The sequence below is a fragment of the Athene cunicularia genome (assembly GCF_003259725.1).
Source record: "Athene cunicularia isolate RWA chromosome Z unlocalized genomic scaffold, athCun1 chrZ_part1, whole genome shotgun sequence".
In the NCBI taxonomy this organism is placed as follows: Eukaryota; Metazoa; Chordata; class Aves; order Strigiformes; family Strigidae; genus Athene; species Athene cunicularia.
In genome coordinates, this window is record NW_020799142.1 from 11,172,584 (window position 1) to 11,198,750 (window position 26,167).

General features: G+C 37.5%; 1 protein-coding gene across 2 annotated transcripts in view; it reads right to left on the reverse strand.

The window, feature by feature from the left end:
• Window positions 1-26,167, reverse strand: part of LHFPL2 (LHFPL tetraspan subfamily member 2) — a 117,533-nt gene that overhangs the window by 60,461 nt on the left and 30,905 nt on the right. For both annotated transcript variants that reach the window (XM_026865391.1, XM_026865392.1), the window contains exon 2: window positions 1,438-1,490. The gene's annotated coding sequence lies outside the window, so the exon portion shown is untranslated. The remainder of the gene's footprint in view (window positions 1-1,437; window positions 1,491-26,167) is intronic.

A 26,167-nucleotide genomic window follows, 5' to 3' on the forward strand; every position in this document is an offset into this window, starting at 1 on the left:
TAGAAAGAGCACTGGAACTATCAGTTCGTTCCACTTGTGCACTGATGACACCAAGAATTCAGCAGTTTAGTGCTGAGAATTGTCAGGTGGTAGATGACAGGGACATGGGGGTAGATAAATAGTAGGCAAAAAGAAACTATCCAAAATTAATTGACAAATTGACTTAAAACTCAATTATTTGTTTTCCCTGGTAAAATATAATCAGAAATAGAAAGAAAATAGTAAATATAGAACTACATAAACGTAAATGTTCTAAACTGATAAATTACTTCAAAGTTTTAACTAAACAGTATTTCTAGAAATTAAGAACTACATAAACATAATTTTCAGAGGTCATTAAAGTAAAAAAGAAGACAAAAACAAGGCAAGACTGTATTTTATTTGGTTCTTGGTCACAAAAGTCAACAGTATACATGACCAAATGCACGGGTGCTAAACACATATTTGCTAACAGCACTGAAATCAAACAAGAACCCATAAATACAAAATATTTTGTGTAAACTGGCTCTGCTATGGAAACCAGAGAAATAGAAATATTACATTATTCCAAGTAACAATCTCTTGGCAAGAAAAAGAAGTTGCTTTTTAAAAGTTTTATTATTATTATTATTACTACTACTATAACTAAGTACAAGCAACAGTTGGTGAGTTTATCTCTGCATTTATAAGTCTGTCTTTGCCAGCCTACACCTACAGACAGGGAAGTGCAAATAATATATTTCTGAGCGGATTACTAAACAAAACTCAATTTAAAAAGTATTTGAAATTTTTCAAGTTCTTCCTTAGATCCTTCCTGCACTCTTCTCTAATTGCAACAGGTACATAATTGGCACACAGGATGCAAGGAATCAGCAATAAGCAGAGTGCAGGGGATCAACAGAATGATCTATCTTTACAAAGGGCAGCACAGTTTGCAGAGGTAGTTAAGAATCACAGACATAAGCTTGGGTGTTTAAAGAAAGAAAAAATTCAGCTTGCATTAACTTATTAACTTACCTTAGGTTTCCATGTATTCTAGCATGATACCTAATTTAATAATTGCTTAACGTATACACTGGCATGATTCTAAGAAGTCTGGATTCAGGCATCATTAATTTAATGCAGTGGGTTACAGTGTATGCTAGTGTTTCAACAAGTATAGATTGAACTATTCTACATTAAATACTTTAGGTTCAGTATTTTCTAAGTCAAGGTGGTGGTGTGGAGGAGGTTTCACTTACCAAAAGCAGTCACTTAAACTATCTCCTCTTCTTTGCCTTAAAATCTCTGCTTAAAAAAGTCTGATGAATGCTCTGAACAGGAACTTGGTGCTTGGAAAGAAATATTCAAATAGTATAACCTACTGCACATCTTCCATCCCACAAACAGCAGTCAAACTTCAGAGTCAGACACCATATGAAAATAGCAGATAATATAATCTGAATATCATTTACTCACCACTGATCCAAGTCCTCAGGGCTTGGTCAACCACTTCAGACGCCTGGCAATACCTAGAAAAATAATTGATGCAAAATGTAAGAAAGACACAGAGCCAAAAATATTAAAACAGTATTTATTATTAGTGTTAGTGGCTGGAATGGTACAATTCCACTTGTAAGAGATTATATGCATGAAAGTAACATTTCACTACCAAGACACTTCTGCTTTGCTAGAAATGCAGCATTGTAGACATGACTCCAACCACTAAGGAGCTAAGAAAAATAAGCACATGTGAAGGAGCAATACATAAAGAGCTAAGAAAGTTCCTGAACCACTGGAATAAAAATCTACACTGCACAGCATGCTCACTCCACAAGCTTATGAAACACACCTCCAAATCCCTTCTGCCAACCCCACCCACGTATTTCATGGAATTCAACAAGGACAAATATGAAGTCCTGTACCCTTGGACAGGCTGGGCACTGACTACACAGGGCATAGCTGTCTGAAATGGAGCTGGGGGTCTGGGCAGACAGTGGATTAAACATGAACAAGTTATTCCTGTAAACAAGGAAAGCCAAGAATATCCCGGGATATATCTACAGGCTAAGCTCCTGGTAATAAGTGATTATTTGCCTTGTAATAAGTGATTATTTGCCTTTAGCCAGCACTGCAGGAATACACATCTGGAATTCCACATCCAGTTTTGCATTCCCAGTACCAAAACGTAATAAAATAAGGTGATAAAGATAGTTGAGCATTACTGAATCAGCCTTACAGGTTTTCCCACAATAATAATCAATTCTGCACTTTTATACATATATCAGGACAGGATCCATGAAGAACCTCCCCTTATATAAAAGAACAACGTGAGTCAGTAGGTCAGTAGACTCTTAGCAAAGAGAGATGATTTGGCCTTGCTGAAGATGGTTTAACAACAGAAAAATTGGTGTACAGCTCTTTAAAGCATGCTACCAAGGACAGAGGAAGATGTACTGTGAGCACTGGAAAGTCAAACGTGGTTTAAAATGGCCTCTGAATTCCTGGCACATGGAATATTCCTCAAAAAAACCCCAAAGTAGCAGTGATTACTCCAACTTTTCTGCCTCAAAAGCAGTTAACACAGCAATGAAAATATAGCAGTGTCAGCAGAGACAGAGACTACTTTTCATGAAGAAAAAAGACCAAAACTGTTTTCTTTTATAGTCAAGCACCCCAAAATGCACAATCAATTTTAAGTATGTGAAAAAGATGGATTGCTTGGACAATTAGAATTACATGGTGCTTTTAAGGAAAATTTCCTTGCATGGAGCCTGAGTTTCTTAAAAAAGAGAAATGGTACAGGAAGGGTAAGACAGGATCAGCCCATCAAGGACACTGTAGAAGAGCTTCCTCTTACAGATCCATCCACCTGCCAAAGGGACAGCATTGATCATCTTCAGTCACACACAAGAAATAAAAAAAAAAAGAAACCAAAACCAACAACACTACAAAAACAAACCAAAGGAGGAAAGCAAGTATTATATTAAAAAGAAAGGCTCTTTTTTTGCCACCATATTTGTGACAAAGCTAATAAGAAACTCCACATGCCTTCCACTGCCCCACCACTACCCAGGCAGTGTGCACTTTCCTTACGGCGTAGATGGCCAAAATGAAAGCCAATTCCTCCCAAACAAATCGTAATGAGAAAAATACATGTATACTCTCACTCTTTCTCTCAGGAGCTCTTTCTTACAAATTTTGCAATAGCTCAGATGAATTTTTACAACAGTTAGGAAAAATACATAAACCCCACTTCTTCCATTCTACTCAACTAGCTGTAAATTTGGCTGCATCAGAACCATACCCCACCCCCACCCCCGCTATCGCCACACCCCTCAAAGAAAAAAAAAAAAAGAAGAAGAAAAAAACATTACATTCTTCATTTTACCTCCTTTCTCATTTAAAAGGGAGAAACGTTCGAGTATAATTCAGGGACAAAGAGTCTCTATACCAAGCAGAGCCACTGATTTAAAATTTTTTATTTGCAGCCTACAGGAGAAGCAAATAGGCTGGACACTGTTAGGAGAACACGGTTTGGTAACATCACCATGTCACAGACCCTGACTGTACACAACAGGAATTGAGTATACTTAAGCTCCTCAACAAAAATAAAATAAAAAAATACAGGTATACCTGGTATATCTTAAAACATCTTTTCCAAGTAGTTTTTTCTTCAGATGTACTACTGTGCAATACTTCTTTGTATTATATAACAGCAAGTATCCAAATCAAAGAAATAATTAATTACTTCAGGAAGGTTTGCATGACAAATTATGTCACTATGAATAGAAACTATGAATAGAAACAACGCGTTCTTTGTCTTTTGCTGTCAATGCAGAACAGTATAAAACAAAAAATATCCATACTATTTCGTAGGTGTCATTAAGGCTATTTCATAAATAAGAGTGAAACAACAACAAGGGGAAAGTATTTTATTTTAGGGCTAACAGGTTAAAATAAAACAACTTCTGAATGAATTACAGTGCTGAACACCATGGGAAACTAAAAGCTCAGATATACAATAGATTTTTTAACATTTCTTCTCAGGCTAATTATTCTCTGTTTCACACGACCCTAAAAAAGAAAAAACTTACAGCTTTGCTCTTTGTATTATTTACCCAATTTTTCAACCTATAAAATCATGCATGCTACATGCCTGTATGTATCTAATTTAAAGCAAACTCAAAAGAACATACCATATAAAGCAACATAATTTGCAAGCTATTTCAATGAGAACAAAAAGATTCTCGCTTTTTTAGACTACAAAAAAAATATTTCACCCAATTGCACCTGCCCTGAAGTTTACACCTAATAAAAAGCCAGATGTACTTCTAATACACTGCTGATCCCTGCTTTTAATGCCTGTTTTCCCACTGCACCACCTTAACCAAGAGAGCGGTACAGCATAGTTTTACACATCATTAAAATGTTTAAACCAAATATTATGTTTTTATAATCCTAGCAATTCCCACAAAACTAAACAGAATAAATACAGAAGCACTAAGAGACCTGCACTGTAAATGAAAGATCCCTCTTAGCCTGTTACCTAATACAATAAGCACCTGAGTGATAAGTGAGTCAAATTACCACATTTCTTAAACAAGTCAGTCATTACTAACTGAAGCAAGAAATATGCAAATTTATTTTTAGTAAAGTTATACTCTAAAATGAGTTTTGTCTTCTAGGATTTATTTTACCTAACTATAAAACATTATTTGAAGTTAACAATATAGAACATCAGCCACGAGGCTCATCCCATTCACTGAAATCAATGGGAGCTCTTATCTTTAGTGTTGCCCATGAGGATAAAAGGACAAAACTTGTTTACTTTAAAGGCAGCGTAAAAGCACTGAATTTCACTTTACAACATGCTTCTTGAGTCACATCTCTGTGTCACAGGGACAGTAAACAAAACCACAAGTCACCCTTCCATGGCAGCACCAGGAGTTTACATCACAGGCAGAGTTTTGGTCATTCTCATTACAGCCCATCACTTCTGCCAGTCCAAGGCAGCAAAACCCAGGAGCTTTGCAGCAGTATCTCTGCGAAGAACATCAACAGTCACTTAAAATGTTCCCTGGCTCCATTTTGGACATAAAGCTGCTCTAGGTGGCTGCAGCTTGGCCACCACTGAGAGGAACCTGACAAAATGTGTCTCAGAAAGAAGCTTCAGCCTGGGGCCAGCGCTGCTCAGCTACCTGCTGCATGCAGATGGTGAAACGGGTCCCACGGTCAGCCCAGCAGTCATCAGGCAAAGGCAGGCTCCACTGTCAACCCCACAGCAGCTGGGACTGGAACAGGCACACTGACAACACAGCTCCAACAAGGATTGGTGGCCCAGATCCAGGGCAGGACCAAAGGGAGGCTGAGGCCTATTAGTGCCCCGGGGGCCCTGATGCTGGGTTGCTAATTAAATGCTCTAACCAGTAGCATGCTCCTCAGCCGTGAGCTAGAATCACTTGGCAAGCTCAGGCTGCTCTTCCTCCATGTCAGCTGGCTTAATAAATAACTTCTGATGAGTATTATTAGAATCTGAATTATTGCCCCCAGATTACCACACACTGTGACCTGCAAAATACTAAATTTACAAATAAAGCTGTCTTCTGGCAGAAGTGGAACAGAATGACTCCAGGGGAGACAGCTCAGTTATCTCTTCCTGAAGGCCTGGAGATGGCAACTGTGAAGTTTTGTTAAGGCGTAGGCAATTAATGCACTCTTACTTAATCGGTAGACAGCCTGAGCCTGTTGCAGAAGGCTGCAGAGCTATGCCATTGTGAAAATCTGGAAGAAAGAAGACACGTTATCACACACACTCACAGAGTCTTTCAACCAGAAGTTGTGGGGTTGCTTTGTTTTCAATCCACACCTCATTCTCAGGCCAAAGTTATAGTCAGAGTATCTCCCTAGTGACACAAACTGTGACTATCACAAATCAAGGAAACAATCATTAAAATGTCCAAATTGCCTTATAAAATCCCTAGGTTTTCCAGTTCTCCCGCACCATGATTATATTAAGAACCTGTTTGTTTGTGGTTTCAACTGAAATAAAAAAATGCCTTAAGGACAATCTTCCCCCCCCACCAATGAAAAGCAAACTTGTTTTAACATTCAACTTCCTTTACATTTAAGACAAAGTATCTAGCAAAGCAACCAAACACAGATTAAGACACAAACAAGTTGTCAAGAGTCCTCAAAACACAATTTCAAACTCCTCTGTAATGTCAGGAAAACAGCACTGTTTATTTTAAGCATATATTCCATATTGGACTAATTTCCATGCTTTCCTCACAGCTTTAATCTTCATAGATTCAATAGAAAAATACATATAAAAACCAGTTTATAAAAGTAAACAACTCACAGGTACTACATGTGACCTTCCACTAGTGAAAAGGTGCTTTTTAATCATGAAACATTTCAGTGATTCATGTAATGATTATGCTAAGTGACAAAATCTAGATCTTAGGCCATTCAATTTGATCTCAAAGCAAAGTTCCTTCTACTGAAAATGGACTGAGTGCTATTCAACCAGTAGGCCTATCATGCATTCAAGACCTTGATTCAAGCTAAAAATACTGCTTAGAGCACATCAAATTGTTTACTCTTAGCTCTTCTCCAGCTCATGTCTCAAAACCAATTTTCAGTCTTGTAAAAAAAACAAAAACCAAAACCCAACATAAAGAAAAATTAAATAAAGATGAGACCCTGAGAATCATTCTATGTGTCTTTCTCAAGTGTTTCAGTAAAATCATGTTATGGAAATAAAAACCGCCTTATTCAAGTCTTATCTGCTCAGTTTTCCTGCTCTGGAGAACATCTCAAGAGTTTCTACAGACCTCTCAAAGTCTTAAATCATCTCCATCCAGCCTGCTTTTCCAAAGGGAGATTTACAATCCCACAAAGAGGCACTCCTTTGATGCTAACCCAAGGAAGGCAAAATGAGCTAGCTACTGCCTGGTAAGAGTTAAAAATTATACTCAGTTTGCAGATGGAAGCATTAGCTAGCCCCAGGGATGGTGGGAATTGAACAGCAACTAAGAAATATGTTAACTCTGGTTTTGTTTACCACAAAGAAGCTTTCCTTTGCCTTTTTAATTTTTGTCATTTTAAGCTTTCTCTGAAGCCAATTTGCTTAAACATTGCTAGAGAAACAATCTTCTCAGAAAATGTCCTGGTAATACAAGAAATGAAATGTCTGGGTTTAGCTTTTCCTGAAGCCAGTAATACCCTCTTTGAAGACTGTCAGTACACATAACTTTGTAAGAAGTTCTAATTAATCTTTAAGTTCCTCTAAAAATTCTTTAAAATAGTCTTTAAAATACATTTCTCAATAAAACTGATATAACTTCCCTAGAATTCTATTCTTTCTACTATCTGAAAGACGACTGTGATTGTTTCCACGTGTATATGTACACATAAAGAGGAGAATCACATCTAAAAACTTCTCCTGATTCAGAGGGCAAAGACAGATGTCAGTTTCTGCTTTCCTTTCCCCTTTCAAGATTATTACAAGTTAATTCTTTAAAAAGATATACTGATTGTTACTTTGACCATTTCCTATACAAAGGTACTTGCAAGGCTGAACTCGAGTGTCATAGGCCAATTTCAGACTTAAATAATGGTCTTGCAGAATAATCCATGAAGGTTTTTTTTTTTTTTTTTTTTTTAACCCCTTTCCCAGCTAAGAGTAAAACTGACTATTGTCTTCAGTGGTCCCTCCAACCTGTATAGTTCTAACTACAAATAACTGAATATAAGTTTTAGTCAGATGTGTTTCCCTTGAATATGCATTGTTGGGCTTCCTGCTTGCTTATCTTCTACCACTGATTAAGCTTTACATTCCCAAAGGTAGGTATTCAATTTCCAAGAAAGTTTATGCCAATTGTAAGATCACCCCTAAAATTCTTTACTGAAACTGAGAACATGAACATGAGAAAGTGTTTACCTGTCCCCAACTTTTAAGTTTGATGCAAAAACTTTTTTAATACTTTGATGTCTTCTGCTTTAACTTTTATCAACAACTGTGGAAGTGATGGAAAATTCCATGCTTTTCTCATGTCTCCTTCTGAGAAAGTGAGATTTTATAACTTTTAGTAAAAAGTATAGTACTTCTTCATTAAAAAATTATTTTTTAAATTAAAGCAATAATTAGGAAAAAAAAAATCCTCTTTCTTACAGTTCAGGTGCATTCTCTGCCAGATTCACAGAGTTTTAAAGTTTACTGGTAGACTGAATTCCTAGAGAATGGTCATTTAATATGCATGTATCATTTTGAGATGAAGACCTTCAGAAGCATCTCATAACTGATCTTGAGCCTGTTGGGCAACACACCTCTAACAAGATATTGGGGTGATGAATATCTGTATAATCTTAGAACATATCAAAAAAGTTATCATCAGCACAGAGAACATTATTACCAGTTGCTGAAGTCTCCAATGAAGTCTTACTTTGAACACTACAAAGAATTCTTATTATAAGTGAGGAACAGAGGAAGACATCCAAGCTGGATTAGAAACCCAGAAGGAATAGTGTACTGATCAAGGGAAGAGAGCTAAGAAAAAATATGAGATTTTGCCTTCTTTAGCCTAAAATGGTGACAAAAATGAAGTATAATTGTTTCCCACAGTTGCTGTAGGCATCCAAGCATCAAAGAGAAAGAAGATAGATTTAAATTAAATGCCAACATTGCAGCAAGAACAAAGTAACTGTGAACATACTTAAGATGCAGCTTAAGAGATGATTTCTAAACCATCTGAAAAAGCAAGATTCTGCAACAGCCTTTCAATAATAAATGCAGAGGCAAGAAACCTTCCTAGTTTTAAATCAGAGGCTGATGACACAATGACAGGAATTGCATAAAACTTGATTGCCTGCAATAAAAAGGGAACAAATTCCTTTACAAGGGCCTTGTCATCCAAAGATTGTACATAGAGTACATTAGCATAGCTTCCAATCTCCTCTCAGAAAGTATGTATTTAATAGCTTAAAGCCACCTCAAACCCCACTGTTAAAACCAAGATACACATTCTAAATCCATTTAAAATACTCTCAAAGTATTAAACATCAAAAATGCAGTTTCTAGGCTGCATTTAGGCTTACCAGCCCCCCACAAAACTACTGGCTGTATCCCATGCTTTTGATTATTAAAGGCAGCAGACAACTGCATTTATTAAAAGTCTCGGTCATGCACATGATACCTACATCAACTACATTCACAAAGTCATGTTTAAAGAACATGAAATATTTTTATGTCATTCTAGACAAACGCTAAAAAGTAAGACACAGGATTATAAAGATGTTTACTTTGAATGTTATTATCTCTTTTTTCTTCTGCAAAGTATATAAACAAAGAAAAATCCATGAAAGTTATTTTGAAACAAAACACTAAAAACTAAGGTCAAGCAGACCTGATCAAAAACAAAGAAAAGGAAGAAACTGGTCACTTCACAGAGCGTAAAACAGCCTCAGGAAATCCATATGAAAGATTTTTTTTTTTTTTTAAATACATAAACTCTGGTATAACATTCACACATCTCTTCAGCAGTCAAGCTAAGAGACAACTCTCTGGAACATAACAAACATTTCTGAAACTTCGTTCTCTCCATTTCTCAAAACATTGTATTTTTCTATTTTATTAGCAACAAGCATTTTAATTGGCAATTGGACATTTGCTTGATACCAGAATAAACAGTGATAAATGTGCAAGGTGAGAAGTTAAGGAACAGCCAGAAAACTCCCATTCCCTGGAAGGCAGAAAAAATGCATCACTAACCTCCTCATGCCCCACTTCAAGTTGGGGGTGTGTGTGTGTGTGTGTGTGGGTGTGTGTAAGAGAGACCTATCTGCAGCTCAGCCGTCTTAATCCTTCAATATAAAGTGATAAGGCTAATCTTAAAACTTCCAAGGAGGTTTGAAAGCTTCCCAGGAACCACTATAAACCCTGAAACAAAACAATCTTGTCTGTTTAATCAAGTTTGTCAAAATTTAAGAAGCAACAAAGTTGTCAGGTTCTTCCTTCCCCCTTCCTTTTTTTGGCAGGTTCAGGAAGGCAAATTATTTCCAGGCTACATTGGATCAAATAATTGAAAATAATCTTATACATATAGGCTACACATTTTAACAACAGCTTCAATCCTGCAACGACTAAAAATGCAGATTCCTACTGGTAGGCACTATTTTTCAGTCTATACATATATGATAGAGGCCACCACAATGGAAACAATTATCAATAGCCCTGCTTCCATGAGCTTTCTTATCATCTATGAAGAAATTAATTCCCACAAATTTAAAAATTCCTTAAGTCTTAGTGACTGTCCAGGGCAATGATTCAAAATCATAATTCTGTAAAGTTTGAAGCTGTAAATTCCAGAGTCCTTAAGTACTAACCCTTTTCTACCCCAAAATACTAACCTTTTCTACCCTGAAACTAGCTTTCTGAAGTAGTTGTATGCACTTTTTAAAAGTGATTTTTCCAGTGAAGACTGAGCTTTAGAACACAACATGAGTAAGTTTTCTGACACAATTGCTTTCTTATGGTATTCCAGCAATTGACCATTGACTTGAAATCTCTTACAGGCAGAGCTGGCTAGTTTAAATCATTGCTTTTGAAAGACACAGATAAGCTACTATTTTACTCCCCAATATCATAACAGCATCAAAAGATCTCTCAAAATAAAAGAAGAAAATTAAACATATATACACAATCCTGCTTTCATATTCATACATATATCCCAGCTCCATTCAGGTGGTCCCCTGAGGTTTCAGCTCTCCAGAAAGAGTTAAATATCTGAAACAGACCCTTTTCTTGTATTGGTACTGTTTTCAAAGGACTGTTCAGAGAATGAAACCTAAGAAAAATGCAAATTCTCCACTCCATGCTTGACTAACAAAGCATCCAATCAGTTCCCACTGAACTCTAGTTCATTTCGTGTCCACATGTAAGTGATTAAGAGTACATTGTTTGAAACATAATTCCACATCTGTTCTTCTGTGGGACTTGGAAAACAGATGAATTTTTCCGACAATTGTTTGCAGAGTGGGTAATCACACGCATGTGTAATAGTATCCTAAAGTGCAAGGGAAAAAACCACCATGAGTCTAAGAAGCTTTTTTACTGAATGTTTCTGTTTCTTTTCTAAGATAAAAAAATAAGATGCTGTCAGATGGAAATCATTAATAAATGCTTGAGAAGTCATCCACATAACTAAAAAGGCAAAGCAAAATCCAGCTTTTCTTCCTAAAGGTCATAACTTCATGTCCCAGTAGTTTATCCAGAGACCCAAAATCCATTTTATGACCTGACAGGTAACTTTTTAAAATTATGCAGAAGTGGCAAAATCCCACAGCACTACAACACAGAAAATACAATGTTTCGTCATGGAGATCTGGAGTTGTGAGAGAACGTTCCAGACTATTACAGTATGAGAGACAGTATCTTTTGAAGGGATCACACATTTAAATGATAACAATGTATTTTATTTTGATCTCTACAAAATGCTGATAAGCACAGAAAGGAAGAATAGATAACAACTCTTCACTGTATTTGCTAATGCCAGTGCTGACAGCATCAAAGCAATCAGGGAATTTAAGGTTCAAGAAAGCACTTTTTCCACACAAGACACACATGCTGAGAAAATCTGCCAGTTTGCTGCAGATGCTAAATTCCACATTTGCTCAAGAAATAATGGGACAAGTTAATGAAGAAAGGATCCACTGAGAGCCATTAAACACAACTGCCTCCTTTGACCCAGTAAGTCCTCAAGATGCAGAGCAGTGGAGACTATGAAACCATCAGTGTAAATTTGCTCTGTACTTCAGGCCACTGGCTATTATCAGATATGAGGTTAAATGAACATCCGGTCAACTATTTTATTTATGGCCTTATGATATTACATTGGACTTTTATCTGACCTATACATGTTACAAACACAAAAGTGATATTATCTACACTGATTGAAAAAGAAATTCACGGAGAGGGCTCAGGGTAGACGGCCTTTTAAAAAAATTTTACTTAATTGTGAGCTTAAAGCAACAATGAGTCATCTGCAAGGATGCATCAAAGTAAGGCCAAAATCACATTGAACTGATGACTCAGTCAAAGAACCAGACACTGCTGCCAGCTCCTACAGTGTTACTGTGAACTTCCTAATACCTGGTGTTTTATTAAAACTGTGAGTGCCAGAAATAGGCAATTACCTCACATTTTAAGAGGTGTTTTCAAAATGTTTTCCACAGTCATTAGGGCTAGAAACATGGACAACAAGAAGCTCAACAAGGAAAAAAAATAAAAAGCAAAACCAAAAAACCCCACATACCAAACCAAACCAAACCACTTCATTTGTACAATAAGAAGCACGGTTATTTTCAGTTCTGTTCCCCCAACCCCCCCCCACCCCCCCCCCCCCGGTACTGGCAACAGTGGAAACTAGGTTAAACCTGGGTAATCCCATACATGGCCAGTGCTGAAACACTGTGTCACCCTGGAGAAAACAGAGGAAGAACGTGAATGAGAACCAGAGAGACTTCCTAGAGTCAAAACAGAGAAAAGGTACAGAGGAAATCAAGTTCAAATAACAGAATGCTTATAGTTTATGTCAAAAGAAGCTATACAGAAAAGGAAAGAAAAATGCCTTTAACAGCAAAGGACACTGATGGGTTCCAAAAGTATTCTGCTCAGCAAATTGCTATCTGACATTACTTAATTAGGACTTCCCCTTAAAATGCATAGGATAACCAATTCCTTAAGCCAGAGCACACAAAGAGGACCTGCTGCATATGATAATTACGTATTTTCAATTTCATGAGCTAACTTAAATTTATCACAAAGGTAAGATTTATAATGCAGAGCATGAGATCAGGCAGCATTGTGCTTTGGAAGAAGTGTCTGTATCAAATCTGAATTAAAGCCACTGAAACATTAAAAGGATAAACAATATTGCTTGGCTAAAAATTAAAAACAAATACCCTTACTTATACATAAAAAGTAGGCAGGTTATGCAGATATGATTACCATACCCCGCAACAAACTGTAAACAAGAATAACTTTGAATTTTGTTCTTTCTTTTTAAATGATGTCAAGTAAAGAATCACTGAAGGCTCCGTGTGAGTAAGGAAAGATTTGACAAGTCATTAATCATCTGCAGAGAAAGATCAGGTGAACAAACAAAAATCCCTCCTGCACATCCAACCCTGCTAATGCCAGGACCACACCAAAGCTGAGCGTCCACACTGCCGAGTTATGTACCAGTCCCACGTGAGTCTGCTTACTCCAAATGTTAAGAAACGTCCCAAAGAAGAGTTTTTAATTTTTTTCCATGTGCTATGGGCACTGGAAGAGAGGTAATTCTCAATTTTTAGCTCGAGCACCCTCTGCCAATACCACTTCCTAAAATACTACAGCATGCATACGCACATATATACATATTAAAAAAAAAAAAAGTGCAACATGCTCATATTTAAACCACAAAGACTACAAACATATATATGTTAACAAGACTCCTATAGGCTTTTTTTCCTGTTAGTATGGCTAAAAGGCTAAATGAAATTCAATACACATAGGAGTCCCACAGGTCTCTTCCACTTTGTCCTTCTGTAATTGTACTAACAGCTTGGCAAGAGTCTCTCTCTCAAGGCATCTGGACTTGACACTTCTCCTGTTTATCCAGCTAAAGAAATGTCCCCTGCTTCTTCCCTGCCAATACCATGAAGAATTTAATGTATCAGCAGGGACTTGAAGCTTGAAACTCAATCCAGTATTTCCATAAAATATTTCACGGACTTGCACTGACTTTTCTTTGACTTAAAGAGCAAAGGGTTTCTGTACAGCCATTACGGGCTAGATTAACCCACTCATGTTTCCAGCAGTGGGGGAGGGAGGAAGATCACCATAACATGCAGCCACCAAATTGATTTTAACATACTGGAGACAGAAAAGAAATCCTTATTAGAGTCCCTTCATACCTTCTTAAAATATCACAGCCAGCTATTTAATGCCTCCTATGAAATAAGGAGGGATGAACACCAAGAAACAGACAGCAAATTAAGGAAATAAAATGGGAATCAAAAAGAAAGAATACATTGTTTTTTACTTTACAGGAGGTAGGACAGTGGCTTGGAACTTAATCGTACTCTATACCAATACACTGTGTAACAAGGAAAAAAAAAATCAGAGGAGGATTTGGATCAAATAAGCACTCATGTGCTGAGCTGAACTGATCAAAACTGATCCCCCTTTTCATAACTAAACAACTAAACGAGTACTTAACACAGAAGGAAATCCTATTCTATCACTTATACTAAGTGTCAACAACACTTCCATTTGTATTATACCACCCAGTAAAGTAAGCATCAGCAAGGCTAGTTAGAATTCTAAATTTGTCTTTTTGAGAATGGACTACTTTTTGCTTGCTACTACTCTGACTTCTAAATATTGTTTTCTTGTGCAAAATAGCATCGTCAGTTTCTTTGAAATTTGACTTGTCCTCCATTAAAACATCAGTCAAGCATCCAAGTGTTCAAAACATTATTTAAACTAAAAAGCCCCATACCAGTCTTTCTGAAACAGATCAAAAATTTATACTGGGTTTTCTTCCAGTTATATAACTGTTCAAAGTGAGAGAAAAAGATAGCTCTTGAAGATGAAAAGAAGCAATAGAAGAATAAAAACCAGGAAAATTAAATAAAGGCATTTCTTTTACTTCTCTAATGCTTTTTTTTAGCCACCAGAAATCAGGCAGAGCTGCTATTATTCTATATAGAGTGTTAAATAATATCAATTTACATAATCCTTTTAATTCCCAGGGCACCCACTGCCAAGATCCTAAAATCTGTTTTAATCTTAAAAATTCTGAATCAAGGTCAAAACCAGAGAGTTGGGATTTACAAACTTCAGTCTTCAATTTTTCAGAAATATTTGACGTAAGCAAGAAAGGTTATAGAGAGTAATTCAGAAGCAAAGCAGAAAATAAACTCATATAACAAACCCCTTGGTTTACAAATAATCATGCATTGAGGAGGGACATCAGAAACATGACCTTTACATAACAGGAAGACGCTTTCCACTATCAGCAACAAAAAGTATGTATATTCACAAGACACAGGCAGGACAGATTATTTCACAATCACCAAATGCCCAGCAAGGATAACAATACACTAGAATAAACACTACAATTTCTGCAACTTTGTCCAGTTTCCTGGAAACAAAGTTAATGAAGCAAAGGCCATTCAGAACTGTGCATCCAGGTACAGTGTTCCAGTTCTACACACGGCAAGCCTAGAGGAAAGATTAAAAAAATTCAGTCAATTGACAGTACCTGTCCTTTCTTTGTCATCTGAATACTGTATATTCTTTTAAAAAATATTTCACATGCTAACAGTGATTTTAGGGAGAATATACTCGTAAGTACATCGATGAAAGATTCCTAATGATTAACTCAAAATTCAACTGAACTAATATTAAATTCTTGTAATTCCTGAGTGTATATTCCAGGCACTTGTAACATCCCTCTCTGATATTAAGGTGAATTAATACCCTTTATAACAGGTTACATGTCATAGTACACATATAGTTATCTATAAAGCACATTCTAAAAGCCTATATGTCTGTAACAAGAGGTTGTGGGATTGGGTTTTTTTCATATTCCTACAGCCTAAACAGTTCCCTTTTAATGGAAGACAAACAGGTTTTGATGACAGCATATATCACTATTAAGCTTGGCTCTCAAACCTTTGTGCCTAACATAATGGCTTCTTGCAGAGTCAGTCAAAAGCATCTTGCACCCAAAATAAATACTTTTTAAAATAATTGGAAACAAAGATCAATTAACTAAATGCCACTTCATTTTCTCTAATCATCAACATTATTTTCTTCCCAAATAATACATAATTTTTCCATAATCACATGACAACTAAGCTCCAAAATTATTTATATTTGGTTTTAAAAGCCTAGTAAGGGAAGCTTCTTCCTGGCTGGTTGGTTGCCTCAGTCATTACTTTTGAAAACATTAAGAATTACATGGATGAGCAAACAGGAGGCTCTGAGGCCAAGGACTTAGTTTCACATAGCCTTTAGTCACACTTGATAATTACTTTCATGTTTTAATGAGTAATATTAAGATGCATATCACATTTGGCTTGTTAAAATGTGTTGTCTACCATTATCAGCTAGGAAGAATGAAATTCCGAAGCAACTGCTGCTATCAAACAGGGAAAACAGAAATCTCTTTCTGCACCTTCAAAATCAGAAGCTCTGTGGAGCTTTTGGAAAATTTACATTTATTTAAAACCAAAGTTGAATGTTAGGCTACAAAAAGTAGGTTCTTCATTAAAATAAGTATTTATGACTTTTAGGTTTATCACAGCATTGCAGTAAAAATTCTTAGTAGTGAATTTCTTTTAGTTCATTTAAAGCTTTAACTTATCTAATATTAACTACCTACCACTGAACAATTAAATGATTAACATTCAAGAACCCTACTATTCTGAGTCTGCTATTTATGGTAAAAGACTATTCCAGCAGCAGGGCCTTAATGGTTGAAAGGCAAAGTCCTGGTTATTGAGAACTTTTTATACCTTTGTTTAATGCCTGCTCCCATTCAAAGAACTGAATGCCAAGACAAGAAACTGCTGAAGAGTGATAAAAATGAACAGCCCAGTGGGCACTGTCTGAAGATGAAAGAAAGTGTATCCTCTGTAATCACAGAACACATTTAACCTGAAAGCTATTTTGGATCTTCACACTAGGACTGTGATCCAACAAGCTTGGATGGACAAGTCAAGGAGCTTCTCCATAGCAATGAATTGGATGGATGCAAAGCCAGGTAAAATCTAAGCTGCAGTACTGAAGAGCCTGTGGCCAAACAACTCCTCACCACCACACCAACAATCTGGCCACAGAGAGCAATTTATTTTTTTCCTTTCAGCTTTATGAAAAAACTCTTATTTCTTCAGTAATCTTGTTTTAGCCTGCTAGGGATGCAACTCCCATTCTTTCTGCCTATATAGAAAAGCAACCTCGTTTAGAACTTCTTTTAAACATTAATTGGGACTAATATTTTTTTGATTTGTGGCACCAATGATCTAAAGTGGAAATGTCCATTTAGGCAATCCTTAAAAAAAACCTAAATGAGAAAGAAAAGTACAGTAGAGGTGGGTGATAATGCTGTAATTTCTCATAAAGAGGAACAACAATTCTTCTCTTTAATTCCCCATTTTGTGAACATCTGTATGAAACAAACTGAATTATTTTGTCTAGATTATAAAACAAAAGTCCTTATAAATCAGCACAAGATGGTAATTATGCTTAATACTTTCAGCAGAAAAACAAAACAACTTTGGGATTTGTGCAGGAAAGCTGTAAGGCCAACCATGAGGCCAAAATAAATTTTTAATATTCTTAGCAAACAAACAAACAAAAAAGCTTTCATGGTAACCTCCTATTCTGTATTTATGCAGTGATGGAGAATGACTTTAAAGCCACCATTAACACATATAATAAACAGCAGGAACTGATATTTAAGGCTATTGCCTAAGCGTAAGAAAACATGAAACTCCTACTAGTGCTTTTGAATATAGTGGAAAACAGATCTCTTTCCTAAGGAGGCTATGAGCAGCAAAGATATTTTCTTTCTTCCTCCTTAAAAGAGGAAGAAAAAACCAGCATATCTGTAGTCCCTCATAGTTTACATTACTCATTGTATTTATAGGCTGTGTAAATTACTACCACTTAAAGCAAAGCATTAATTCCTAAGGGAGATCGCGAAGGGCACACTTCCTTCATGTAAGTGTCTTAGGTAAATAGTATGCTTACACTGCCCAAAAAAACTATTGAGCTCAATAATTCTACCCCCTTTTACAAAACAAATACATTCCTGTATTCAGTCAAAAGGGCATCTGTAAATTAAGAGTATTTTCCTGGTTCAACATAATGTTAATGTGTTTTCCATTTGTTTCCTGTTTGAATTTTAAGGAAGGGTTTTTTCTGATAAATGCATATTTGTTATTCCTGAGTATTACCCCCAAAAAATGTTAGAGTTATATTTGCCAGACACTCATCCACGTGAGTGACAGCAGCTCTATTCACAGAGCTCCACACCATGAAAATCCATCTGGCTGAAATGTTCCGATATGCATGTAGTTCATTTTATGGGTTACACAATCTAACCTCACACCTAGTATTTTCATGTTCTTTCTTTATGAATTCACAGACACACAAACTGTACCGCAGCCACCAAAACCAATCACAACCAGTCACCACAGAGATTTCAAAAGTATACTTTGCCCTAAGGAACTAGGACAGCAAAGTAAAACTGGTTTAAAAACAGAATACTTGTAAGTAATGCATACTAGGTTAAATTAGTGATACTAGGTCATCTTCCAGGTATTTCCTGTCCCCCACCCACCCCAATACAAATACAAAACCCAAATGTTTAAATCAAGATGAGATCCACAGAGATGTTTGCAACTGTTCACTATTTTAAGGCCATAAGAACAGTCTCTGGAACAGAGATGAGATCTCCACACTCTTATCCTTGTGTGTTATGAGCTAAATAATGAGGTCAGGGCCAACCTCTCTTTCCCTACCATACAGAGGGCTGCATTCCCAGCTGTGCAGTGGGGTGCAGAAAGGGTGGCCCCATGCTGGTAACCCACTAGCTCCAGCCACTCTGGCCAGGAGAGGTGGGACAATTTGAACCACGTTCCAACAAGGACAGAAATGCACCTTCACAACCAAGTGCTCCAATGATTTGGTTACCACAGAAATGGGGAGCAGAACAGCATCTTAATACCCCAGTAATCCCTTCCGCACCTTCCCCGCCCACACCCCCCACACACACCCCCCCCGGGGGAAAAAAACTGCAACGAGAAAAAGAGTGCAGTCATTTAACTCCAGGAAAGGGCTCCAGCCCAGGCCTCCCTCCTGAGTGACAGAAGTGCAAAACCTTCACGGGGGGCAGGTTTATTCCCCTGAACATTATTGCCAGGGACCATTTGCTCCTCAGGGAGATACAGTATCTGAAACATACTTAGGCAACTTTGTCCAGCATTCTAACATCTTTGCTCTCTGAAGCAAGAGACACACAGACCTACATTTTTAAATTTACTTTAAAAATAATATAAGCGCATTCTATTTTCACAACAACACTGAAGCCTATACAGACAGCTTGCTGCCTCTGATTCCCCCCCATACTTGAACGTAGCTGGGAGCCAGATCAAGAAGTCCATGTGTAACCAAGATGCCCCACTTACAAGTCACTGCTTGCTTTTTGGAAGCTTTCCTTTTGCCTTGCAACCAGCCTCCTCCACCTGTGTTTAACCGCTCAGCTACAACATCTCTACTCCCTTGAAATGCTGGGGTTTCAACCCCAAGCCCCAAATTAAGGTTGACATATGTGTGATTCCCACAGCCCTTCCCAAAGGGGGGGTGAGTTTGCCTTTAGGCTTCCCTCCAGGGTGCGGCCGGCCTGGCAGGGAGAGCCATTGGGTAAATGAGCCCCAGGTGTCTGCATTAAGTAAGCAAAGGTCAGGTGTCCCACTGAGGGATAAAAGCTGGGACCACTTGCAGGCAGGGGCAGTGCCTGTCTGTGAGGTGAACGCACTTTGCAGAGTTCCCTGTTGGGGAAGGACCTCCCGCCTCCCTGGGACTGGGCTCCAGTCAGGTCTGGCCTTTGTAAACGCAGGCTGTGTAGAGATTCAGTGTGTGGCTTCCTTGGTCTTACGTATTTGGCTTGTTGACTCGGTTGTCTCCCGTCCCTTCTATGGGAAACTGCATTTCACCATTTATTCCACCCATTGTTGGTCGTGTGGTAGTGTTGTTGGGGTCAGTGGGATTGATGTTGATTATGTATAATCTGACTTGTTTGTACGCCCAGCGCTCGCCCATGTACTGACCCTCCTGTATCAAATACTGTTTGGTTATTGGTTTATCTTTACACTGGCTGAGTCCTTTATGATAGGCCTAATAATTGGCAAAACATCCCTCTAACAGTTCTCTCTCCCCATGCTGGAATCTCTCCCTCCATGACCCACTCCAACATGCTTTTAAATGGCTACCAATGGCTCTTATCACTGTTCCCTTTCCTGTGGAAATAAATATTTCTTGAAACTTTATGCCTCCAAGCAGCAGCTAAGGAAATTAGTTTTATCTAGTGTGCAATTCTTCCTTAGCTCTGCCTACTGTAAGCCTCTGGATTTAGTAACTCATCTATTCACAGACAGATGGGCTAGCTCATCCACCCCAGACCCCTTGCAGAATCAACATGCAGAAAGGGGATGTAAAAACAATTACAAGGCTATGAGGAGTTTACATAACCATACAAGTTTTCTAACAGAATCTTAAAATTGCTCATAGTCAAATTCCCCCCATTCATTCCTATAACTGACCAGTTTAAAATCTTTACTTAAATGTATTCTACAGCTTAAGAGTTTAAGATTGTAATTAAAATAGGTAGGATACTTCTTGCTCTTTTTACTTTAGTAGGATAGTTTTAACCCTTGTTCAAATGGATGTTCAGAAAACAAAGGGTCTGGCTAAAGTGTAAATTTTCTAGGGGTAGTTTTAGCCTGCTTAACACTTGAAGGAATTCACTACAAGCTCTCCATGGCATGGAACAAAGTTCCCACCAGTCTCTCTGTTACAAATTAATGAAAAGCTGGTTTCTCATTCTCTGCCTAAAGGCATCTACCATGCATCATAAACTTCAGTCATGGGCACTGAGGAGTAAGTACATCAAGATAAGCTTTACCCAAATAATCCAGAGAAAGCTCTCTACTTCGCATTCATTGCAGCAATATGATCTCTTGAGCCTTCTATACAAGTAATTCTTGTGTCCTCTCCTATCATCACCAAACTTCTCCAAAAGCATCACATGTTCAGAAAAAAACTGATTTCTCCGATCCTCTTTAAAGCACAATGTGCAGGACAATTACATGTATTTTTAACAGCCACACTCCACCACTGACATGTAATGTTGAGTTTGAAGGAAAGAACAAGAATCAAGTATTTGCAAAATTACATCAGAAAGACTATGTGGTGATCTTTGCATTAAAAGCCCTGCTCTAAACAAAACCTATAAAGCATTTTAGCTGTGTACTTTGGAACAATGCCTAGAAACACGGCTACAAAGAACCCCCCACCCAAACCACTTCTCTTTGAATGGTATTTATCAACAGTAAAGCAGATATAAGATTATAATATGAAATCATTTAGCTATGAAAGAAAAACATCACTGAAGCAACAAAAAAAAATATATTCTAAGCAAACTTCTAAAAAGTGCTGAACACTGTTTTAATTCAACTGTTCCTGCTTGTGTCAGTGGGAATAACTTCAAGCTATTACTGGCTACTAGAGAACAATTTAATTTTGAAACATTAAGAATACTTAAAGACAGTTTTAATACTATACTAAATTTGATCTATTGGGCTTATATACTTTGCCAGTCAGAATTTACTGTTTCTAAAGAAAAGGGACATTTTAAAATTTAAAATAGAGAAGAGCCAAAGGATTGTAATAACCTAACTTAAACATAGTGTGAGTTATTAGATAAAAGTACAAGGGATTTATTTTAAAAAAACATGTTTTAAGTCATCATTTATGATCACTGGGCTAGAAAGCATTAGCCTACCTGACAAAACCTGTGGTTGGCTTTTGACTTCTGTAACTCAAAACAACATTGACAAATGTGCAGAGGAAAGACCCATAAAACATGTTCCCTTGTTTGTAAGTTTGGTATTTCACAGCAGGCCACATATTTGCCCCACAACCTGGTCTTTATTCTGCTCTCCTTTCCCCAGTTAAAGTTCTTCTAGGTATGCAGCTCCAAATAACACCTACTAGATGATAGCACAGTCTAGTACAGACAGCTTCCAGCATGGAGTTGCAAACTGTAAATGCACAGTGTCTTCCTAGCAAGCAGTTAGAACAGAGTCGTCATCCATCTGATCCTTCTCACCACTAAGGCTCCTAATACAATATATGAAGAAAGCACATAAAACAAAGAGAGAGTTTTCATCAACTTTTGGAGGAGTGAAGTCTGAATTATTTCAATTAAAATTTATAGTGTTGGTCTGCTAATGGAAAACTTGCATCTGAACTAACCCCCCTTATACGGTAAAGAATTCATCAGCTATGGAAAACTAATTAAAGCAAGTAGTTTCATGAGCTCTGCTACTAACGAAGCTTATTTTTGTCAGATTTGTGCTTCAAGACTTCTGACAGGACATTTTAGAGTTCCTCATCCAACTGGCCACATATCTTTGTAAAACAGAGGTACCCTGTTGGCTTTGATAAGTTTGCCTTTCTGTTGATAGCTGAAATCAATTGACTGAACAAAAAAATTGCCTAGAGAAAGAAGCACCTACAGATCCCAGCCCAGAAATGTAACAGCTAGGGGAGGACAACACCTTGTAACAAGGCTGCACAGTAGACACTTGTTGGCAGGAAGGGCTATGTGCTATGCATACTCCTTACCCCCTAATACCACAGAATGATGCAATTTCCTCCCAATACAGGAGTGAACAACCGAGCAGGACTCAAACTTTGCTGGGCCACTCAGACCACATACCACCAGCATCTCTACTGAACTTCCTATAGCCACCCATCACCTCATGCTCCACACACATTCATTCAGCAGCACTGCAATGCCCAGCCCTTCCAACTACTCACCACTTCCTAATCCTCCACACCACATAGTGCTACTGTACGTCCCAAACCTGGCACAACACTATACCTATACTGTCCTTTCCACTACTGTATGCTAAATATACTCACCCTCACTCCTTTGTGCAAGGCCATAAAGGTGCAGCATAGCCAAAAGGGGAGTAACAGAACATTTGATAAACCACAGACAGCCATATATGGTTGGCTGAAGGGCAAAGAGAGAGGCACAGCTGAACTGCCAGGGCAATAGAAGACAATCCATCCATTTACAGGCTCAGCAGATTGGGTTGCAGTTCAGATCCAGTTCACAATCAGGTAAATGGATTATTTTCTTTGCAAGTCCAAGTATTTCTTATTTTAAATTCTAAAGTAATTTTGTTCCTGTTTAACTGAAATTTTACACAGTATCTTGTTTCTCAGCCTTGACAGCTGTTTATCAAGATGTTTGTCAAACTATAATAGGATTCCCTTCATTATTCTCAAATTTTTACATAAAAGGAGAAACTATAAAAATAGAGCTATTATGAATGCTTTTAGCAACCAAAATGCCCGTGGAAATATCTTTCATCAAATAACAGCAGCCACTATTAATGACTATATACAGCATACAAAGGGAGGAACTTCAGTAATATAATACTTGTGGAAGTTATCATCATTTTGAGAACTACAATCTGGTTCCTCCTTAATTTCCTTAATTTATACATGTTATCTAACCCGTAATATATGAACATAGGCATTAACCAGCCTTCACAGAACTTTGGTTAATCAAAGAAATCTTAACTCAGTTTTACTGGAAGCAAAGTAAAAAACTTCAGTGCATTGGCCACCAAGTGGATGACAATGCTTTCAGTGTTGTGAGGCTGACTCTTACATCAGAGCACTGTCAAACCTTCCAAGACCAAAACAACTGGAAATCTTCAGCAAAGAAGAAAGATTACCAAGGAGAAGAGCACAGTGGCTGACAGAATGACTGACGTGTGGAAGAGTCAACAAGGAACCATTTATCACAACAAAAAACAGTGGGAAGCCCACTAAATGGCAGATCTATAACAACTGAGGAAATGCTTTCTCTTCACAATGTATACCTGGGTTCTGGAATCATTGCAGCAAAACACTGGACACACATGAAGCACAGACTCAAAAAAACTAAATTCTTGAATGACAGACCCACTGCTGGTTATTTAAAACACAAATGCTTGGGTGCAACCTTTAGCTAAGGAGGTCCCTAAACCACTAATTAAGGAACCTAACCATGGGAAATAATACTATACTTACTTTATGCATTTCTTAGATTTTTCTCCCCAAGCATCTTTAGTAGCTGCCTTTGGAGAGAGTATGGAACTAAATCGACACTTAGCCTGACCAGAATGTGGCTGTTCTGTTCTCATGAAATACTGGAAGACATGCCAAATATCAGACAAAGCCAGACAAACCAACAGGCACAAAATGTACACAGACTCTTTATTCCCCTCCCAGTTCACAAACAGCATTAATCACCACTTCTGCAAACAGCATGATATAATGTAAGACACAACAGATTTGGACAGTCATGTATTAATTATTGTGAGAAAGAACAATTACAAATAAGAAAAATTATTTTACCTCTCTCAAATGTGGGGTTTCATTCACTACTGGGATAGAAGCCATGATCCATGGCCAACTCTGAAGCAGGAAACCAAATTAGGTACAAACAGATTTAAAAGCCAAGGTTGTATACTATAAAGAGGTTAAATGTTGGTCAACTTTTAGAAAGCTTTTCTAATTCAGTGGAAATCAAGACTGGACAGGTGGACCATGTATCTGAGGAATGCTCCATCACAGTAAATAGATCCTACCCAGAATAAAGAGTGAGAAGTCATTTAGGCTAAGATTTTTGTTTCCTTCGTGTCTTAAATGTTACTTTTGGTTAACTATTAGATTTCCATCAAGATCTACAGTTGATTCAATTTACCTGGAAGTGTGTAAACTAGCAAGTCAAAACCAGATATAGAGGAATGGGGTTCTTTGGGGGGTGCTTTGAGGGTTTGTTTGGTTTTTAGTGTTACAGGACTTACTGCATAACTGATAATGCAGAAAGAATTAGGAACAGGAATTTTTCACAACTTTTTTTCTAAAAATTACGGTAATATTAAATCTGGTATCTTTTCTATGGGAAAAACAACAAACTGACCAAGATTTAATTTTGGCATCACCTGTTTGTCGTGGAATAGGATATTGTTCTTTTGGACAGAATTTGTTGCCAGATGTCTATTTGCTGCTATGCTCAATAGCCATCAGGAATGACAGTGACACTTCAGCCTGGAAACCTAGCATGACTTGGATGCCTGTAGCAACTGAGATTCCCTAATCCCCACCTAGGTGACATAAGAGAACCTGGTCCTTCTAGTAAAACAAAATGAAATCAAGAGGACAACAGTTTTGGCACAACCACTTTAGTTATTACAGAAAGTTCAGGGGAAAGAAAATTTACAAGTTGGTCCAAATGGCTGAGAATGTCTCTGTCTTCTTTAGACAGTTAACTCTGCTTCCATGATTACTATGTGCCTGCTGGTTCTGGTCACAAGCAAGTCCTCTGAAAAAAAATATACCATCTTACTGCTCTCTGGTGGAAGGTTTTCCACATGAATGCTCATTCCTGTGGAGCTACACCTGTTTCGATAGCCGGTTAGTTTCCCTTAACTGAAGTTGTTCCTATAGTACTAAAACTACAGGAGAAGCCAGAAGAGACTTCAAAGTATCATCTTATCTAATTCCTACTGTGACATACAAGCAAGTATAGTTAGATCCTCCTTGAGACTTTTTTTTCTGTCTAAATCTGTTTCTGGAAACCTCTAATCTCAAAAGTTATTCCGTAACATCTTTAATCATCTATTTCAGTGACTAACTATGCACACAAATGAGTTACTGAGAATATGCAGAGGGCTAAATCACATAATAGATGCAGGGTATTAGGCAGCTGCCACAGAAACTTGCATGCCTAAGACAGTTCTTTTTCTGTTATCCATCCCAAGTCGTACTAGTTTTTTTCTGCCCTCCTCTAATGGAAGACAGTATATCCTGTAAAACTTTTCACTTCTCATGAGATGTCTCTCCCACAACCCTTGTGTTTCTCCTGTGAGATAAAACAGTCACTTCAAAACTTTCTTGCAGGTCATATTATCAAACTATTTTATTACAACTGCTGTATACAGTCCTCTACCTGAGACCTCATCAGTGCTAAGCAGAGAAGAACAGCCAAGTTCTCTTACATTCTCAGATGGTATTTATCCTTCGACTATAAACCCCAGGTTTTCATTGGCTTGACTACTTTCGCTTTTTATTCCTCTTTCAACAAACATGAAAAACATAGCAAATTGTTCGCATCTTTTGGAATTTCAACTCATTGTGTTTGGTCTGTCTCTCCAAATTGTCAAATCAACTGATTTTCAACCAACCTTTCTCTCCTGTGAGAATCCCTTCAAATTTTCCAGCTGAGGCATAGTACCCTGTGTAGTGAATTTAGGACTACTGATAATAGGCTTGCTTTTGTTAGTTAGCCTTCATGACTCCTTATAA